Source organism: Temnothorax americanus, unplaced genomic scaffold, assembly GCF_048541705.1.
Source record: "Temnothorax americanus isolate GAGA-0224 unplaced genomic scaffold, ASM4854170v1 Scaffold16, whole genome shotgun sequence".
Taxonomy (NCBI): Eukaryota; Metazoa; Arthropoda; class Insecta; order Hymenoptera; family Formicidae; genus Temnothorax; species Temnothorax americanus.
Genome location: NW_027509297.1, coordinates 489,646 through 509,953, shown reverse-complemented (window position 1 = coordinate 509,953; position 20,308 = coordinate 489,646). Strand labels below are relative to the sequence as shown.

At 36.4% G+C, this 20,308-nt stretch overlaps 1 protein-coding gene and 2 non-coding genes across 3 annotated transcripts in view; 1 reads left to right on the top strand and 2 right to left on the bottom strand.

Annotated features, from left to right (window-relative positions):
- Positions 1–20,308, bottom strand: part of LOC143895636 (mannosyl-oligosaccharide alpha-1,2-mannosidase IA-like) — a 301,183-nt gene that overhangs the window by 164,959 nt on the left and 115,916 nt on the right. The window lies entirely within an intron of this gene.
- On the bottom strand, positions 1,718–1,789 carry Trnad-guc (transfer RNA aspartic acid (anticodon GUC)). Its single transcript has one exon. It is a non-coding gene; the product is annotated as a tRNA-Asp (tRNA).
- Positions 2,169–2,240, top strand: Trnad-guc (transfer RNA aspartic acid (anticodon GUC)). Its single transcript has one exon. It is a non-coding gene; the product is annotated as a tRNA-Asp (tRNA).

Genomic DNA, 20,308 nt, shown 5'->3' with positions numbered 1-20,308 from the left:
GCGTCGGTAATGTATACGCGATCGAAATGTGCGTGCTTATATGTGGTTAATTGCGCGAAATTCATCGTGAAAGCAAGAGTAGAAGGTATATGGAAAGGGGACAAAGGGAGGGAGTGCACTACGTGCGATTACACCTATTTGATATGCCGCGACACTCAAAACTCGTACATCACACTTAACCGTTGAATATGGAACAGTCAGTCCCGACAGCGGCGCATCCAGCATGCATATGTAGACCGCAATTATGGCCGTTAACTATCGTCGGCACGCACGCCGAGCACGAATTTTCTATTTCGCCATGGAGCCTCTCATTTTTTTCCCTTCAAACGTTATTCGCCAGCATCGTGAAAGAGGCGCTTCCGCTTTCGCGATTTCGGCAGTTGTAAATAACATAAAACACATTTTATAAAACGTACATATTAACAGAGAGAAAAATCTGTAGGTATAGTTTTCTCTATAAATTTAAAATTTTTGAATTTTTATATATATAAAATAAAACGAAGATAAAGAAAAAACATCATTTACCAGTTAAATCAAGAATCTTTCTTTAAACCTGTTAAAACTATCTCTAGATCTTTTTACTAATATAATTTAAATGTGAAATTAAGCTTAAATTGCGAAATTAAACTTGTAAGATTCTAAATTATATAAATATATATATACACATAAAAGAAGGCTCTTATTAATAATCTAACTAAACTCTAAACAGATAACAGCCAAAGGTGACGTAAAGGTACCTTAATTAAGACAAGTAATTTTACACATTGCGTAAATTTCGACGCTGCGGTAGATAAGCATACAAAAAAGTCTGAAGATTTCGAGACTCTCTTTTTTTCGTACAGATCGCCTCCGACCTTTACTTCGTCTCGAGACTCCCTGTGGACGATGCAAGTGCGGTTCGTAAAAAAAAAGAAACAAGTTGGTACACCGTCGGTACCACCGTCGATGAAAAAAAAAAGAAAAAAGGGGAAAAGAAAAAAAACAAAAGTAAGAGAAGAGACGCACATTCGGAGTCGCGGTGTTTAGGACAGGATGGGATTGATGTAGTTGTGAAGGGAGACGGGGGGAGGATAGTTACAGAGGGAAAGCGGGATGGAAGCAAAGAAGAATGTCCCGTGTCGCCGCACCCAATAACACGCGGGTAATCACGATTTAATAGCTCAATAACGTCCGCCACTGTGCCCTACCACGGGCCTCGAAACAATTTATCGGTCTCGCCAGTCAATAAATTCAGTTTTTGAGTTGTATACGGGCCTGACCGGTCCCGCGAGAACGGGCCGCAACGGGCTTAAATCTCAAAGCGGACGGCATCGAATTCGGAATGGCGAATTTCAGAATGACGCATATCAATTACCGGAAGAACAAATAAATACCGGTTGAAGTTGGTGCCGCGCCTTTCCTTCCTTTCGTCCGATATCGATCATTTCGATATATCACGGTATAGGTATACGCTATTAAAATCGTCGTTATAAAACACACGCAATCAACATATTTGTTGATATAACGCGAAATGTAAAATGTATTAGTTGCTGAACTGAACAAAATTGCATTTAATTTGCAACCATTTTTTCCCGTATATGTATAAGGTTTATACGAAAAAAATAAATGTTTCATAAAAACAGAAGCAGAATTAACGAAGAAAAGAACAATTGATCTGTCGACTGCAAAATATGTGTTGTTTACAAAAAAAAAAAAAAAAAAAAAAAAAAAAAAAATCCTCCCCGGCGGGGAATCGAACCCCGGTCTCCCGCGTGACAGGCGGGGATACTGACCACTATACTACCGAGGACTTGTTGAATTATTTCTTCTGTTGTATTAGTCTTCCAATGTATCGCAATATTCCGATTTCATTTTGTTATTACTTCTAATTTTGTTAAATTATTACTCATACAGTTAATTAAAATATTATTATTTAAATAAATAAAACATAAAATGAACTTTGATATCTACAGACAGTTTAATGTTTTTTTTTTTAATTTAATTTAAAAAATCTTAAAAAACAAAATAAAAAATTAAGTAAATATCTCTAACATTATAATATGCATACATGTGAATTGTATATGTACTTTAAATTTAACTTTAGTATATGTATGTGTACATACATGTTCTTACACTTTGCATAGAATCGTCTCACTACGTAAAGACTATAATGGACCGTCTTCCTCAGGTCCTCGGTAGTATAGTGGTTAGTATCCCCGCCTGTCACGCGGGAGACCGGGGTTCGATTCCCCGCCGGGGAGATTTCTTTTTTTTGCCAATTTCATGCACGAATCACATCTTACAAGCAACGTTAATTTTTCTTCACCTAATTTATTGAATTTTATTCGCAACTGTGTGTAAAACCAGGTAGAAAATATGCAGCCTTAAAACGTGTATTTTTACAAATTATAATCGTCCTCTTAAATTATTATTATTCCTTCAAAATATATCACGTCTACTTTGTGATAATTATGAAAGTATCAAATCATAAATAATCATATCCGTTTAGTTTTAGTATAGTGCGTTTAAAAAGGAAATTTAATTGCAGTTAATCATTTTATACAATAGATAGCGTTCCAACGACAGTGTTTAGAGACTCTACAAAAGTATTTCAAATTCGAAGAAGTTGTTTGTATAGAATTTAAAAGACATTTCTCAAACTTCCTAATAAATAAAGAGAGATGTAATGTAATTTGTGCCCGTATCTCGACGACACGGAGGATGTCTAATTGAACACGATTTTTCCGCGCTTACACTGCTTGCATTTTATTGAACTGCGGTCGTATCATTGCAAGCAATCTTCTACAAGAAAAGCGGATTAAATGTCCGGATTGTCCTCTCGGATGTCGGGGAATGGCTCGTCGTGAGTCGCACTTTAAACGCGAATGAAACTAGCCGGTCGTATTGGCCACGCTGCTCGTAAAAACAAAGGGACACGATGTTCATAAAAGGAGGTCCGTCGTTAACAGTAGTCCCCAAACAGTCATAGTCACGGGATCGCGGCGCAACCCATTTCTCGTCTCATCTTGTCGCGCGCTCGCATATTCACGTTTATGCTGTCCGGTTACGAGATTGCCAGTGTTTATCGGTTCGTTAGCGCGACGCTTGTGGCGCTATAAACTACTTTGTCGCTTAACTAATAATTGTTGTAATGCTGGTTTACGGATTCGGTGAATCCCGCACAAAAACGAGCAAAACTGAATTAATATATGCGGTTCTCTACCCCCCCCCCTCCTTTCTCTCTCGCCGCACTTTTAACATTTTCATGACAAAGCATTTGTTGCACGGTCAGGAAATATAATTTCAATATAAATGTCTGATTTATGTATTATTTATATACAATAGACAAGTACATTGAACGCAAAATATACAAAAACGATTCTTCTCACCTTTCACAGATATACTGCCTGTATCTACAAAAATTTTGTTTAAAAGTACCTGAATTAAATGCCCAATATGTATTGAAGTTAATATTTATGTATTAAAATGCATAATGCATTTTTGGCATAATAGACACAAGTTTAATTCAGATGTATTAATAAATACATTTTTTTAATTCAAACTAATATTTTTTTAAACAAAATCGTCATAAAGTAATGATGTAAAGAATTACAAGCCTACTATTGTACACAATATGTAAAACTGTATACATATAAAATTTACAATAGGTGTAAAACGATCTTACTTACCGGCACGTAAAAATAATGTATAATTTAAAACGCTTCCTATAAACTGTCAACGCTTTCACCCAATTTTTATTCATAATTTCCACAATTTATGGATCGGAGAGTGAAATATCATCGCGGTATATGCAAACGCTTCGCTTAAAAACGCATTCGGAACGAACTATATACGTAGAATTTTCATGATGCAATGCGGTACACCGCGTTCGTCTATATCCCGGTAAATTTACATCCCGTTATTACAGCGGTATTTCGGAGCCATATGTTTGTCGCGTCCCGCGTTTCATCATCCAATACGAGGGTTGTTTGTCTTCCCCCATGTCGGCGTTAAATCTGATATTAGAATGGGCGTGTGTGATCACTTGTCAATAGTCCGAGTGGAGCGACAAACCTATCGATTGTCAGCAAAGTCGATTTTGTAATTTAGATCGATTTCGATGCACGGGCCCAGGTTGCTTTTGATGCCGCTCGTATCAGCAACGCATCGAAACCGAATATTTCGTCGACGGTTGAATCATAGAATGATCAATCAATGCACACCCGCATCGCGTTTAACGCTCTAAAATATGCCCTGCGAATAAAATTAACGACCATGCATTATTTGCATTATACCCTGAGGCATTTGACAATATCGAAAATATTTTTTTTTTATGTTTCGACCGTTTTATACCGTTAAAATTCTATACATATAATAATGATAGGAATTAACTTGATAAGTATTTTTTTTTAGTAAATTAGTAAAAACATTTTTCAATTCTTTCAAAATAATAAATAAGTTAAATGTATAGTGATGACTTTGTTGCCGTGTTCCCAATATTTTCAACATTAGCACACACATCAAAATATTTAAACGTGCAATGTTTCAAGAACATGACTTGCCATGCCGATTGACCACGTCGAAATTCTGGTTACCAATTATTTTTGAAAATCAACATAAATTGACGGAGTATCGATAGACAAAGCACGAAGGTATATGTTTACGAGAAATGTACAATCAAACAAAAGCGAATTACAAAATATATAATAATAAAATTATTATTAAAATACGGCACGAAGATATATTCGTCTACACTCTACGAGAATATTTTTTGGAGCATCTTATTCTTTTCGGTACCTTAAATTAACAAAAATATTTACAAAAATAATTTAAAAAGTCTTAATCAAACTTTAAATTAACATTTAAATAAAAGGAAAACTTCATTGGCTGCAATATTCTTGCTAGATTCTCCTGCTCCTGCAAGACTAATGTAAAATAATGAATCGGGTGGACGAATGATATCGTAAGCAAGAGGCGAGATGTGCATCTTAAAATAAATTACTATTTCAGTGGTACCGGCGCCACTTTGGCGATGGGTAATAGAGAATTATGCGTCGTTTATCGTTTATGTCTCGTAAAGCGCCGCGAATGGACGGGAAACGCGCGCGAAGGCATTTGTCGCTTCGCGAAATCGCCGTAAGCCGGCTTATTTTATTCAGCCGTAATAAACGTATCTTCGACTTTTACGTCGACCGATGGTATACTAGTCCTTTTTTCGTCGAGCGCTGCGGCTCGTCGCTTCCCGTTCGCGTTGAGGACTAGATGACGATGAAGCCTTTGCGTAACTCGCGGATAAGATAAGCGTTATGACTCGCGTATATTTACGCTCGTAAACAGCCATGGTAAACTTCTCGAGAAACTTGTGCCTCTCAATCGCATATATAAGCAAATTGAGAAATCGAAAGGAAAAAAAAGTGAAGTTACGAGGTACGAATCAATGTATATCTTCGAGTTTATAATTATCGTGACTATAATTTAGACCATATACTCTATTGCATTTCTATGACGATACTTATTTGTATATTTTATATCTATAGAAAATGTGTGATATAAAATAATTTATTCTTAATTCATGAATATTTTACCGATTCGAAAGTTCCAACAGCATACATTTACAGCATCCAAGAATTCTTTATTAAATAACTAAATTTAATTTTTCCTTTAAAATGTGTATAAATGATATTACAGTTTGTGAAATATGAGAAGCAAGACTTTCTGCGAGCTCTCAAAGAACGCCGAAGAAGAACGGTCGCGAGTAACGACGAGAACAGTAATGTTACAAAAGTAACGCAATGCTGAAGAACTACATTTATACATGTCGCTTTTCATTTCGTTATCGTTCAAAGGAAGGTTTGAATGGTGATTACATTTACAGACGGAACACAAATAATATAAAAGATGGACCACGAAAGGGAGATACTTTACTTTTAGTATTATTAATATCGTTCAGCAAATTTATCGGAGAGAGAAGTGATAAACTTTACGACGGAGAGACGATAGTATCAGCGGGCCGGGTTAACGCTTTCTCGAGATATCATGCGGTTGTCTCGCGTACACGGAACAAACGTTGCGTGAGCTTTATGCCCGCGTAAACAGGTTGTATATATGCGTGGGCGTTCTTGATGCCATCAAAAGGCGTCATCTCGGCCAGTCGTCATCGTCGTCGTCGTCGTCGTCGTCGTCGTCGTCGCCGGCTTGGTCCCCGACAACGACCACTCATGAGAAACCGACGCGGCATGATTTACGACACGGCGTGAATTTCAGTCCATACGCGGACCCACACGTCTTCTCCACCTCGCATGTCCATGCGCAGGAAAGCGGTCTGTCCTTCCGTGCATAACCAGCCATTAACCGACCATCGGCTATCGGATTCGATATAGCCCGACTTAAGTAGCACGTCCGATGCCGCGAGCGATACTTCTTGCGGCGAGAACGGCGAGTTCTTTCACGGCAAACGCCCGCGGTTTCACGCTACATCTGTAGCGCAAACCTACGCAAACCTGTCCTACGAAAATTATTAAATATATTTGTCCCACATATAAGATTGATCGAGACTGAGCGGAAAAAAATAATATGTTGTGTGATTGTGTGACGTGATACATGTCTAAAGATGACTATTTGACAATATAATCGAGCGATATATTTTATAATTTCAATATGTGCATATTATTATGCATATACATATATATAATGTCAAACAAGTTTCAAATAACTCATTTGTTGAAATTGTCTTAAAAAGAATTAAGTTTCAGATAAATTATATTTAATCAGTAGTATCTCAGTTCTTGCGGTACATACAGATTTGTCTTAATTTTAATTATATTGTAATGTCTAAAGCGTATACACATTATATATAATTATAAGTCTGAGCATTATAAGACCTCTATTATACTGAGAAAAAAAATATTTAGATCTAAAAAAATATTTATTAGGTGGCTCCTAATAGCTTATTTACTTAAATAATACACATATTTACTTAAAATTAGATATTTTTATTTAAATTAAGTAAAAATATCTATATATATATATATATATATATATATATATATAATTTTGTAAATAAATAATATTAAGTAAATAAGCTGTTAGAAGCCTAATAAATATTTTTTGAATCTAAATATTTTTTTTCTCATCAGTGTATAAGATCTATAAGTCTCGACAATCTAAAACAATAATACATTCGAAAGAATCGAGATATAAAATAGCAGAAACAAAATACAAAGCTTTTTGGTCAGAATTCGACGGAAACATTATTTGTGTCGCCAACCACCTCCGCTATTTTATCCTGTTGCTCGTCGCTACCTCGGCTGCGGAGACCTTGCCATTTATGCGAACCCTTCTCGATGCCGTGGTAGTAAAGTGAGTCATGACCGTGAATCATCGAGATGGCTCCGTGTTCGTTGCGACGACCCTCGCTGACCGCGAAATATGAGAAGAAGCGCTTTCTGCGGGCTCGAAGAACGAGAGCATGAACGACCGTGGATAACGACGAATCCAGTAATGTCACGAAAGTAACGCGGTGCTAAAGAAAAACGCATCTCTAAAAGTATCCCTAAAAGTACCTTTAAAATAAACAAAATTCTAAGATATCGCAATTTCTCTATTATCTCGAGCCACGAACAACCACATTTAATTCATATAATTCCATTATATGTAGCTCGTAAAAGTCATGTTAAGCTACTTAACATATAATGCACGATATATTTTGTAGAGCTAAATTTAATTCATTTACGCTCTTTCGAAGAATTGGTATATTAATATAATTAAAATTTATATGATCTTTTTTTTAACTCCTGTTGAGATATACACACTGTATTCGAAAGATAGCCATCTTTTTTCCATCTCGCGATATGATCATTTTTACGTATTTCCAGATCTGGAGTTAATCTTATTCTAAATTTCAATTCCTCTTCTCTGATTATAGTATATCTTTCTTTCAATTTATTACTTACTAGTCCTTGCAAAGTCAGAAAAAAAACAATATTCGTTGTGCTGTGAAAATGCATCAGTCGAGTTATGTCGATTTATGTTTTGAATTAGTGGTATTAGTTTACAAGAATCCCTTTCGCAGGAGTCCCATAAAATCACACCGGACTCGAAAATATACTCGCGGTTTCACGTCGACCTATACGAGCGTTGTCCCAAACAACGGATGAAAAACAGCCTTTGATGCCTGTATATACAATATTTATAAATACATTGTAAATTTTTCGACCAGTCTCTACTCTCCCGTTTCCCTGGTTTACGCGAGTAAGCTTCGCTTCCGAATATTTTTTTCCTTTTTCGATGCCCCCAAGCGGATAGCTTTCTGACAAATTCCCAGACGGGAGACACACGTCTAAAAGATCGATTGCATAAATTCTTCTGTCGCGGTAAACTGTCGAAGAAGACCTGAAACCTCTGTGAATTTATTCGTTCTCGTTTTGTATCTTCGAAATAAGAGGGAAACGCGTGCATGCAATGAAATAACATTTTCTTTGGCTCCCATGCACGACATTGTATTCTAAGAAAGACGTCACAGTATGATAATTCATCTTCTTCTTTCCTTTTTTTTTTTATCTTAAAAATGTGCTGCTCTCAAAAGCTGATTTTCGCGCCACGAATCTCGCGTTTCTCCCGCGGCAATTTCCCTCGTCGGGGAAACTTCATCTCTCATCCGAGCGTTACGAAAACGATCGGTGATAGACAGATCATTTACATTATTGGTCACAAAAAAATAACGAGAGATTTTTACATGCAAACAGAATAAGTTAATCCCCTAAGCACTGAGATTCTAAAATGCAATTACATGAATACAAATTAGTATATTTCTGAACTCTGCGTTATATACATATAGTATAGTATATATATGTATATACATATATATATATAAAGTAGAAAGATCTTTCTCTAATACCTTTTCCAATTGGCGCGCGCGGCTTTCTACAGGACAAATAATAAAACTTGGGATCTATTCTGCGTCCTAAATCCCATGTAAATCCGCTCGCTGAATGCATGGACGCGGGCTGACGGACGCAGAGAGAGAGAGAGAGAGAGAGAGAGAGAGAGAGAGAGAGAGAGAGAGAAAGAAAGAGAGAGAGAGAGAGAGAAAGAGAGAAAGAGAGAGAGAGAGAGATCTTCCTTTTTATCCGCACGAAACTGACACGCAACTGCTGCGAATTAATAACAAAATAAAACGGACGCGAAAGACGCGTTGACGTTTCATCGCTCACGTGCATTTTCCAACGACCGGGAATACCGCGGCGACGTAATCCTGGAGAGAAGCTCGATATACACACATTGCTGAAACGAGAACGGCGTTGCTTTTCAAAGACGATCCGAGAGAAAGAAAATCATTCGACGGCGTAGATACGATGGCGCGTGCGAGAAGCGAGAATTTTCGTTAAACGAAAGAAAGCTAGCGCGCCCGCGAATGTATATCATAAGCACCGTTTCCGACGGGCGGGCGGCTGTGCCGCAAGACTCGACGTTCCTTTTCCGAAATGTCTCCGCGTTTTTCTCTTTACGCGTTGAGATAAAAGACGCCCTGAGAATTTACAGAGAAGGCGATACCTACCACACTTTCCACTTTCCAAGTGTTCTTGAATTTCACTACGAGACCCTTTCTTTTTTTCATTTTCCACACTTTTCAGGATATTGTCGTACCGAGAGATATATATTCGAGGCGATAATAAATGATCCTGAATAATAATATTTAATTAAAATTTTAAAATGTGCTATTTAATAATTTATTTCGCGGGAGTGAATTTAAATTAAATTAAATTAGTATATATAACATGAAATATGCTTATTCGTAAAATAAAGTTGCACATTCTACACGACTGTATCGATATTTCCAAAGATTAGTCAGACACTTTTTTACAGACGATAAAGCTAGTGAATGCAAAATAAATTCCGTCATCGCGCATTCGATTCCATAAATTATACAAATGCTTTCGAGAAGAGATACTATTTACATACAATGTAAAGCTTCACACATTAAACGTATAGTGGGTGGGGCTGCAAAGTACGTATTTCCCCGTAACTTATTGGAGGTAAATAGAATTGGTGAGAAATGTGGATATCGTGCGAAAACATGAGCAATATTTTCATATAAATAATTTCTCAATCAATTTTATTCTAATAAAAAGCATGTCAATATTTAAAAAAGTAATGGAATAAATATTACTTGTATAAATTTTGCTCTTTCCTGGAGAAACATTATATAACTTCGCATATTATAAAATTCACGTGCACACATGTGCCGTTTATCACAAAATATATTATCACACAAAATTGACATACAAATAATTTTCAAATATTTTCTTTTTTAAATAAATTACTAAAATAGATTGAATTATCACATCGTTCGTAAATGTTAACGTGCGGGTAAGATACGCATCGCGATAATAGAAAGATTTAAGTAGCGATTAGCGCGATGAAGCTCGTAATACAATTTCGCTTATAAAATTTTCCGAGTATCTCAATAAAAAAAGAAACCGCGGTGTTTTTCATTTAACGTCATTCTCTTCCTTTTTTTCTCGAAAGTTTCTGCCGTTCACGGAGGTCTCTCTTTACTATGCAAGAACGCTTCACGAACGCGCGCGCGGCTCCCGTCATAAACTCTAAACTCTATAAGCTGTACGCACGCGGCATGGGTGGGACTGTGCTACGGCTGCTTGTCTCCTTCTCGGTTTCGTCGAAGTAAATTATGAAAAAGCCGTGAAAGCCACGCGGAGAGAGAGAAGCTTCGCGAAGATCGACGGGGTATAAGCATAAACGTCGAGCGTATAAAGCTTGAGCCGATCCTTAGAAATTGCAAGCATGCAGACGTGCTCATTCTGTATCATATTATTATCGAATAAACCCGATAAATTACCGCGGATAACACGACTGCAATAGAGCGAGGAATATTGTTTCTGATTTCGAGTATCACAGCCGAATATCGAATGCCATTAAATCTTTGAAAATTATGTACATGCCCCAATGTAGAATAATGTCGATAATTAATTGCTCGAAAATTTGATTCAGATTTATCTGCAAAAATTTCAAAACTTTTAGAAAATATTTCAGATATATAGAATGTAATATTCAAATTAATCCTGTGATGGAATTTCTGGATTTTCTCTTTCATCGAATAATATAATTAAATAAATTTTGTAATTCAATGCAGCAGTTACGCTCGGATTCCAATAAATGAATCTCGTGATGAATAAAAAATTCACGTGCATTTGAAATTATGCCAAGTATATCTGCCACATTGTTCGGTATACAACGAAAAGGGAAAAATTTTTTACACAGCTATTGCAACCTTTGTTCCTTTCAGCAAAGCCAGTGTATTATGTCTCTGACATTCTATTGCGTAATGAACAGAAAATTAATTCTTCAAATAACGGCAGTGCCTCATGTAATTGTATATTCTACATAAAATAGCAAATATTTTCGATCAAACGCAGGATTTTTCGTATATATTTTTCTCTCGCGGGTAATTTTCCAAATTAATTATATAGTTAACGTTCCACATGCAACCCTTGCAATTCTCGTATGCAGTAATTCAGTGGCTCTCATAATAAAATGCTTTCGTTCGGCATCGTGAATTCGTATTACGTTTCGACAGATCTAAACGAGAAAAGCTTTTCCGAGGTCGGTGAAAACTTAAATCGTAAAAGTTTAATAGATCTGTAAAGGCCATTTCGCGTATACATATACGCTCAATACATGTCCCGAAAATAGATCCGCATTTAATGTATAGCTTGACCTCGATTTCATTTTATTATATGACACGATAATTTAGAGAAGATATGATAACTACAATGTCTAATAAAAATAATTAAATTAATTGTTTATATTTAATACTTTCTGTCAAATATACTCGTCAAGTCATATCTCTCTTATAATACAATTTAGTAGCGTACGTATAACCTCAGAATATAACACTAATCATAAAAATTTTCAGCTTTTATTTTGTTGTTTTAAATGTACTGTACATCGAATTTTAACGACACATCGAAATAAGGACGAACCGAATTATTTATGATCTTTCCCCGTGAGAGAGAATAAAGAATTGAAAATTTATTTCGAAAAATTTTAAGCACAGAAAAGTGCACCAGGAATACAGGAAAAAAAAGCGGCAAAAAAAACAGTAAAAGAATACTAGAGGTTTCGTTTGCTAGAAACGAATCAGAAATTATCCGAAAGGATTAGCCAGCCGGAGTTTCTTTACTACAGGACCTACTTCAATAAACTTTTTAAAATACCTGCAATGGAGATCAATTACAATCGTTCTTGCACATTGTGGCGCAGTGAATTAATTCCAATGCGAAAGAAGATAAAGAGAAAATACAAAACAAAAACGAAGTCGTTTCATATCGACGACCATTTTTAAGTTTAATGTTTGCACGATAATGATTTTGCACGATTCTGAAGGTCACTCCGGGTCATGACCTTGACAACATATATATATCAAGGTCATGGAAATCGGTGAGGTCGCCAAACTTTTTTTTGTTAATAACTTTTTAATAAGCAGCGACCGCCGATTAAGTTATAAGGAAAAGTTACTCAGTATTATGTCCTTGACAACATATGTCAAGGTCAAAGTAATCCGAGCTGTGTTTGTTATTGTAAACTTTTACCGAAGAAAATTAAGAATTAAGGAACCTGCGCTATTAGCATGACACTACCTACCAATTGCATTAATGTCAGTCATATAAAATTTCAACAAAAAACCTTTTAATAACCAAATTATAATTTATTAATCTCGATTTGCTTTCACACATGCAAAACTGGAAACTCTTCTTCTTTGTTTTGCGCAAGTACTTACATCTTTTCAATGATCACACGGAGAATACAAACGAGAGAGTGTAGACGCGGGTAGATCGTACTGCGTTAAATCGAAAAGAGCGAAAACCTTGGCCATAGCTTAGTGTTTTATGGTCGATTGCTGGTCCTCACCCCTTCGTTCGTGACGCGTCGGAACCTCAAGGGCGGTCGTATACCGTGGCCGAAAATCATACATCTGGCCGAGAGGCACCGGGCACCGGCACCGCGCGACGGGCACACCGACGCTATAAATCTCCAGCTTTATGTTACGATCCTGAAAATGCGCCGCGCGACGCGCTGGCGACACGCCAACGACCGGTCAAACGACCGAGTCACATTTTCGCCCGCGTGTACGTCTCGATGTCACAGACATGCAAAATGGGCTTCCGCCAATTAATTTCTGGAAGCTCTCGACCAACACCTCGGGAAATTATCTCAATCCACGGTTATATTATTCATAGAATCGACATCGTCATACGACTGAGAAATATAATTCGAGTTGCCGAAAGATAAATTGTCAATAGCGAGAAATATTAGTGCTCTCAACGCTCGCAAGGAAAGTTATCTGGATTGATTTCGATAATGAGAAAAATTTCTTTAATTCCATAGAAGGCCGTAATATATAAATGCGCCTATTATCTATTTCAAATGTTCTTTTTTTTATTTTTTTAAGCCAAATAATATTTTTCGCTAAGCACTAAGATAGTTTCTAATTTATAAGAGCGCTATATATAGATATTCGTAGAATTTGTGAGTGCGCGTGACTCGGCGTGACAAGATCATCCCACTCTCCGTGCTTTTTCCCGGTTATTCTTTTTTGTACTTCGTTTGCGCGGCGGAAAACGGGAATGCGAATCTAGAGTCCTTCGAACGACAGGTCTCGGGAGAAGTCAGACTCGTTAGGAAGTCAACGGACGAATGATGGCGAGAGTACCGGCGGCTGCCGGGAAGAAAAAGTTCGTCGCTCGGCAAATCACAAGGAGTCGCCGATGAATACTTTCAATTTACCACGAGTGTTCCTGGCTAGAACATACGAAAGAGAGAGAGAAGAGAGAGAGAGAAAGGGAGAGAGAGAGATTAGAGAGGGAGAGAGATCTTGGTAGCTGGCCGTCGTCGCGGATGTGTCCGTTACGCGCCGACGAATAATCGTAAATATATCCCCACAGCAAAAAGAAAGAATAATCCGCCGATAATAAAGCCACAGTGCAATTTCACAATGATTGCCGGAGAATCGTTTTAACTTTTAACTGTAGCTTATTGTACACTTAGCGGCGACATGCTTGCCGAGAATGTTACAACGTTTCTTCCTCTTATTTGTTTCTCACGCATACATGGAAGGGTGTATCGTAATTTTAATAATATTACACTACTATTTTATTTTATGTACGTATTTGTGCGTAAAGAACTTTTATTTTCTTCCTGCAAATCGTACTTCACTCAATATAAAGACATAAATTAACGTTTTTAGTTTCTAACGCAATATATAGGTATGCGTAAAAGAAATTATCGCAATTTATATCATTGTCTATTTATTTCACTTGATAACCTAATTTTATTCTTAATTTATTTAAATGCAATATATTTTTCATTACATACAACGACAATGTAAGAGGTATTATTTCAATAATATAGGGAAACGAGACACTGTCGCTTTGTCGCTACCGAGTATTATCGTTATTAGTTATTATAAGTAATAAGACCATCCGCTTATAACAAGATTCAGAGACTTTCATCTACTTATAATAACTATATAGGCTTAGGAAACTTGGAGGTAGAATTACATTGAGCGATATATTCTCCCAAGAATAAATGCGCTTCCACGATCTACATGAAATATCGTATTAAATCGGCTACATTGAAAACTACATTGGCGCAGGTTGTTAATTATCGGCGTGAGAGCTAGGCTGAACTTGCAAGCGCATGTTCATATATTTAACGAATGCATTTCTTCAAAAGTCATTTCTGTTCTTTTGACATATATGCTACGTGCATAAAGCATCATTTAATCGACACTATAGTTTCGTCCAGTTCGAGCTATCTTTTCTTCGTTAAGCGTAGGGCGGTTAAGTGTGGCCGTAGGTTCAGCTTTAGGTTCGATTAAATCAGGAATCGAGTCGAAATCGAGGCGAGACGAATCGAGAGACGCCCCGTAATTGGCCTTCCTTGCTTTCTACGTCGATCTCAGTTCCTCGGCGTTTCTGCCGCCGAGTCGTTAATCTTTCCGGGGGATACACTTGATCATTGCACGCCTCACTACGTCTTCGTTTACGTCAAGAGGGATCGTGCCGACAATTTCCCGTTGCCATTTCTGCATTTGCTGCTTATTGCCGTAATGAAAGAAAAACTGGCTAATTAGGCCCGTTTTATTATTTATCAATGCAGATGTAGAATCCAAAGCTTCTCTCTATTAGTTCTCTTTACCAAGCTCACAAGAAATGATCGCAAATTATGCAAATTAATAAGCAGATCGATCCGCAGTATCCGCATCTTTAACGACAAATTATCGAAAATTTATAAGTGCATGGCAAGAAATATCCGTAGTAATAATGAATAAATGTGATAAAAACAGCTTAAGAGCTTGAAATAGAATAACACTCTTAAAAGTTTGAAATAGAAAATTAATTTGCAAGAAAAAATGATAGCCATAATATAATTAAATAAAAAATGTTCGTTTCATTGTAATTAGTCAAATAATCGATGTGAGACTAAAAACAAAATTGAAAAACAATAATAAATCTAATGTGGAATCATATAGTCAGCATGTCAGCAGAAATTATCGTTTTTATATTAAAGCGATTTAAAAAACTCTCAATTATATTTCAGATTATTCTAATTATAGGTAGATTATACATTATTTCGCTGCGCATCTGTATCTTTCGTATTCCGACCACGTGTACGCGATAAAGTGCACAAACGTAGCACATTCGGGTTACTTTAATTAGCGAAGGCCATTGGCCAAATAAGATCTCCACGTATAACACACAAGACTTCTTCAAATAAACTTTCCAGCAGTGGTAAAGATAGTGCGAGTGCGATTAAAGTTATCACAAAAAGATAATCCCAACTGATTTTAACCCCTCCGTCTGTATACCCTCTGTCCTGTTTTTTTTTGCACTCTCGGAGCGCATATACGTATGGGTCTGTCACATTTGCTTTGACGCTATTTTTCCCTATTTTTTAAAGTATTTAAAAAAATCTGGAAAAATTCACCAAACGTCTGTCTACATTGTAGTTGATGATTTTATAGTCATTTTGATGTACATCGTTTATTAAATATTTTCTGGCAGGCTTGCAAGTTTTATACAGTTACGAGCAGATATCAATTTGGCTCGGGCGCTGTAGATTCACGTATACAACAGACGAATTTTATCACAAAAAAATAAAAGAAAACCTATTTAGACATGTTTATATAGATGTATGATATCGGCACGACCGCGCACATAAAGTCTATTATCGAGTTTATTAATATACATATAATCACAATTTGCAATTGCGGGCACATGCAATTTCGTCAAGTCGACATGCATTGTCAAAATTACACGCTACAGACGCCGCGCTTGTTGTCGATTTGGTTCAATCGGGTATTTATTTCGCGCACGAGTGATCGGCGTGCAGGCGTGCCATGCAGTTTTCACCGCACGAGTTTTGAATTAATGTGAAAAAAAATCGTCAATGTCGCAACACCAGTCGATCGATAGGCGTAACGAATAAGTTTGACCTTGTTACACACATTTTTATGTTTCGGAGTAATGTAGTACTGTATAGTTATCTCACTCGGCCGCAGTAGCAGCATTGCAAATTAAAACAATTGCGCTGCACCAATTTTGTAAGCTTCAAGACAATTAAAAGCGTATAATAGTGGAAAAAATTGAATTTTATACATATATATATGTATATATCACTCATTTGCTACAACGACATAACTCAAAAATTGTCATTTTTCAACTGTTTGCAAAAAAAGGGTAAAAATTCAATACATTGAATAAAAAGCTAATAGGTATATATAGCTAAATATTTTTGTTCCTCTATACAATCAGTTATTGCACCAAAATCGCAATTAAAAGTAATATTACCAAATTTTAATTCGAAACATTCGAAACATTTAAAACTTATTTTTTGGAAAAATTTTTTTCCAAGGTATGTCATTATGTTGTAGTAAAATGAGCGATATATAATACATATATGTAACAACACATATCACGCACATGCGGCTGTCAGTTTATTTCAAGTTTAATCGAAACGTTATTCGCGACTTCTTTCTTATTTTAGACTCCGCGGTACCAATTCGCATTTACAATCGGGTCGCAGCGAATAATCCCTTTATACGGCGCATTATCCGCCTGCAATGTGACGTGCGCGGAGGGCGATAACAGCGTTTCCACCTCTCGCACGACTCTACTTGTTATCGTTCCAAACACTTTGTGCATCCGCGCTGCAGCGCCGGGGTGTGCGCGCAAGGCGAGCGTGTTGCGACACATTCTCGCCGTACATATACCGTATACACCGATATCAACGTAGCGGGACAAAGGCTAACGCATTTGCGGGCTTTGGCGTTGCGAGAGCGATTTGCACGCCCGCGAGCTTGACTCCGTAGTTTCGCGATTATTGCGGAGAAGACAGAGACGATAGCGCGCAACGCGTGCGTGCGTGCGTGCGTGCGTGCGTGCGTGCGTGCGTGTATTACGTGCTCACATTCACGCGCGAGTGCACCGGAAATTATGCTGTCCGGCCGTGCATGGAAATTGCTTATGGAGGAACGTAATGCACGTAGCGGTCGGACGCCACATTGCGTCTTCATCCCTTCGTAATCATTACGCTATTTTTCAACACTTCTTACTATCCGCGTATTTATTTTCAATTTTTTACCCCACGCATTATTTTTAACACTACATTTCGGATAGTTGCTTTATCCTCGATGTATATTCATTAAGAGAAAAATCTATATACAATAAACAGAAAATAATAAAGTAAAAGATAATATAAGTCGTACGCATTATAATCTTAAAAACGATTTTATAACGCTATTTTTTTGATAATTATATTAGAACAAGATCAAGCGAAATTCAATAGATTTGATAACATTAGACAAAGAATATTCGTTTATTTTTTTAAACGGATATTATTATTCTTATTAAAATTTCTATTAAACATATCGAAGTTACATAATTATATATAATTATCTGAAGCAAATTTTGGCAGCAGAATGTCTTGTGACCAGATTACGGTTCATATTTGCGTAGGTAAAGCACAAACAATTAGGAGAGAACGTTCAACACATTTCGCTGATATACGGATGTAATTACCCTCGTTTAACGATCCGAACGAGACTGGATAATGTTATTTGGCGTTACAAGCCAAACAATACAGTGACTTGTCAGCCGCATTGCATCTGCGTTGAAACTGAGTTAACTATGAGATTAAAGCAGTGATCCCGTCGGACTTTACCTGTGGATATGATCTCAATAGTTAATTTACTATATACCAGCAGATTTTCTATAATTTTTCGATAATTGTATATGTAATCAATCTTTGCCCCCCTTTCTCTCTCTCTCTCTGCGATATTATACAAATAAGTAATACTTATATGAAAAATTATCGTAGAACTTTACACAAGTGTATGCTTATAAAAATTTCTTAAGAAGATTAAATTTATGGTACATGAACTATAAAGATTAGAATTTATTTTTACGGAAATTGTGAGAGGATGGAAGACGATGAGAAGCAAAATATTCGAAAAAGACACAGGAGGTGTTCCTTCCTACGGCAATAAGCTGATAATCTTCAAAAAGAGGAATATTCTTTTTGGGAATAAATGTCACATTACTTTGATATAATGCGGTATTACGAGTTTATGCTCTTCTTTGATTACCAAATTCGTGAGTCCAAAGAGAGAGAGAGAGAGAGAGAGAGAGAGAGAGAGAGAGAGAATTTACCCTACCGCAAAAAGTAAATACAAACTACTGGCACCCCGATGCGGCATCACGAGAGTCGATGTTATCTAGACGATAAGATTTAATAAGTGTATACTGATGCGACGAACATATGCATTAACAAATTTTTTAAAGCTTTTATACGTCACGATAAATGGTGCCCATATATCTAAACTGCTCTTTGCAAAATAGAACCGCTGCGTGTTCCGTAAAACAATTCAATAAACTTCCGTAATTCTTTTCCAGAGAAAGACAACTTGGAAAAGACAAATAATAATAATAATAATAATATTAATATTAATAATAATAATAATAATAACAGATGAAATCAAGTATGATCCTTAATAATTTATCGTTGGAATAATTTAAAAAGATAATAATAATGAACTTTATAAGTATAATAAATAAGGACAGAAAGAATCTTATAAGAATGTCTATAGTTTTAAGTTTCAGAGCTGCTCGCGGATCGCGCGATTCACGCAACAGATTCTTACAACGTTATAAGTAATAATAATCGAGCACAACATTCCGTTGATCCACGATCGAATCTCTTGGATGTGAAATATGCGAAGAGAAAGGCAGTCGGAAAAAAGACAGTGGTCGGAGGATCAGAGGACAGAAGAGCCGCGGGCCCGTCAGATAAGCTAACAAATGTCCCCAATGAATAATAATAAGCAGTCCGGCCCAATTTGTATTGCATTTACATCGGGCGACACGTTCTGCGCGTAATTTATACGGCCGTCTAACCACCATTCTTGTGCATGTCCCATTCCGTTCCTACCTTTCTCCACCAACTTCTAGATAAGATCAAATTAAGCCTGTTTTTTCTGGACCTCATTCCTCGCCTGTACGCTATATGCCGGACCGAAGATAAAAAGGGATACCACTCGATGGGACATTAAATAGCGGCATATTTTTATGAATCAGACATTCCGATAAATTGTAGTTCTTTTTTACCTGTATGTTTTAATAACGGAAATATTATACATATTTATCTTAACAGCATATATTTTTATGAATCAGACATTCCGATAAATTGTAATTTTTTTTTACCTTATTTAATAACGGAAATATTATACATATTTAACTTAGCCGATCTACCGCACAAAGATGAAAAATATTCATTAATATTTTAATATTATATTTTTCTCTTTTACGTTTTTCTATTCTCTTTTCAAAATGTTTTAATGTGATGTATTAAGTGTGAAATTATTCGAAGGAAAATCGAAGAGACAATTTCATCGTAATACCTGCACCGCGTGGTTTACTAATTTACCGGAAAAGATGGATGCACATTTCAGTGCCACCGTCTGCAACATTTGTTACGTGAGTAAATCCTATCATGTAAACGGATTAAATTGTCGTATCGATTTCGCAATACCATTTTCAGGCTGCCGTGCAACATCTTTCGCAGCGAATTAAAACAACGTAATACGTTGAACGTAATACGTTATCGTTTATTTGCGATGCTATAATAATATTGTATAAAACAATGGAAATATATTATATGCCCTACACATATAATAAATACACAAATAAACGTAAGGAATGTGAAAACTTTACAAAGATATTTACGGTAAACGATAACATTGAAAAATATT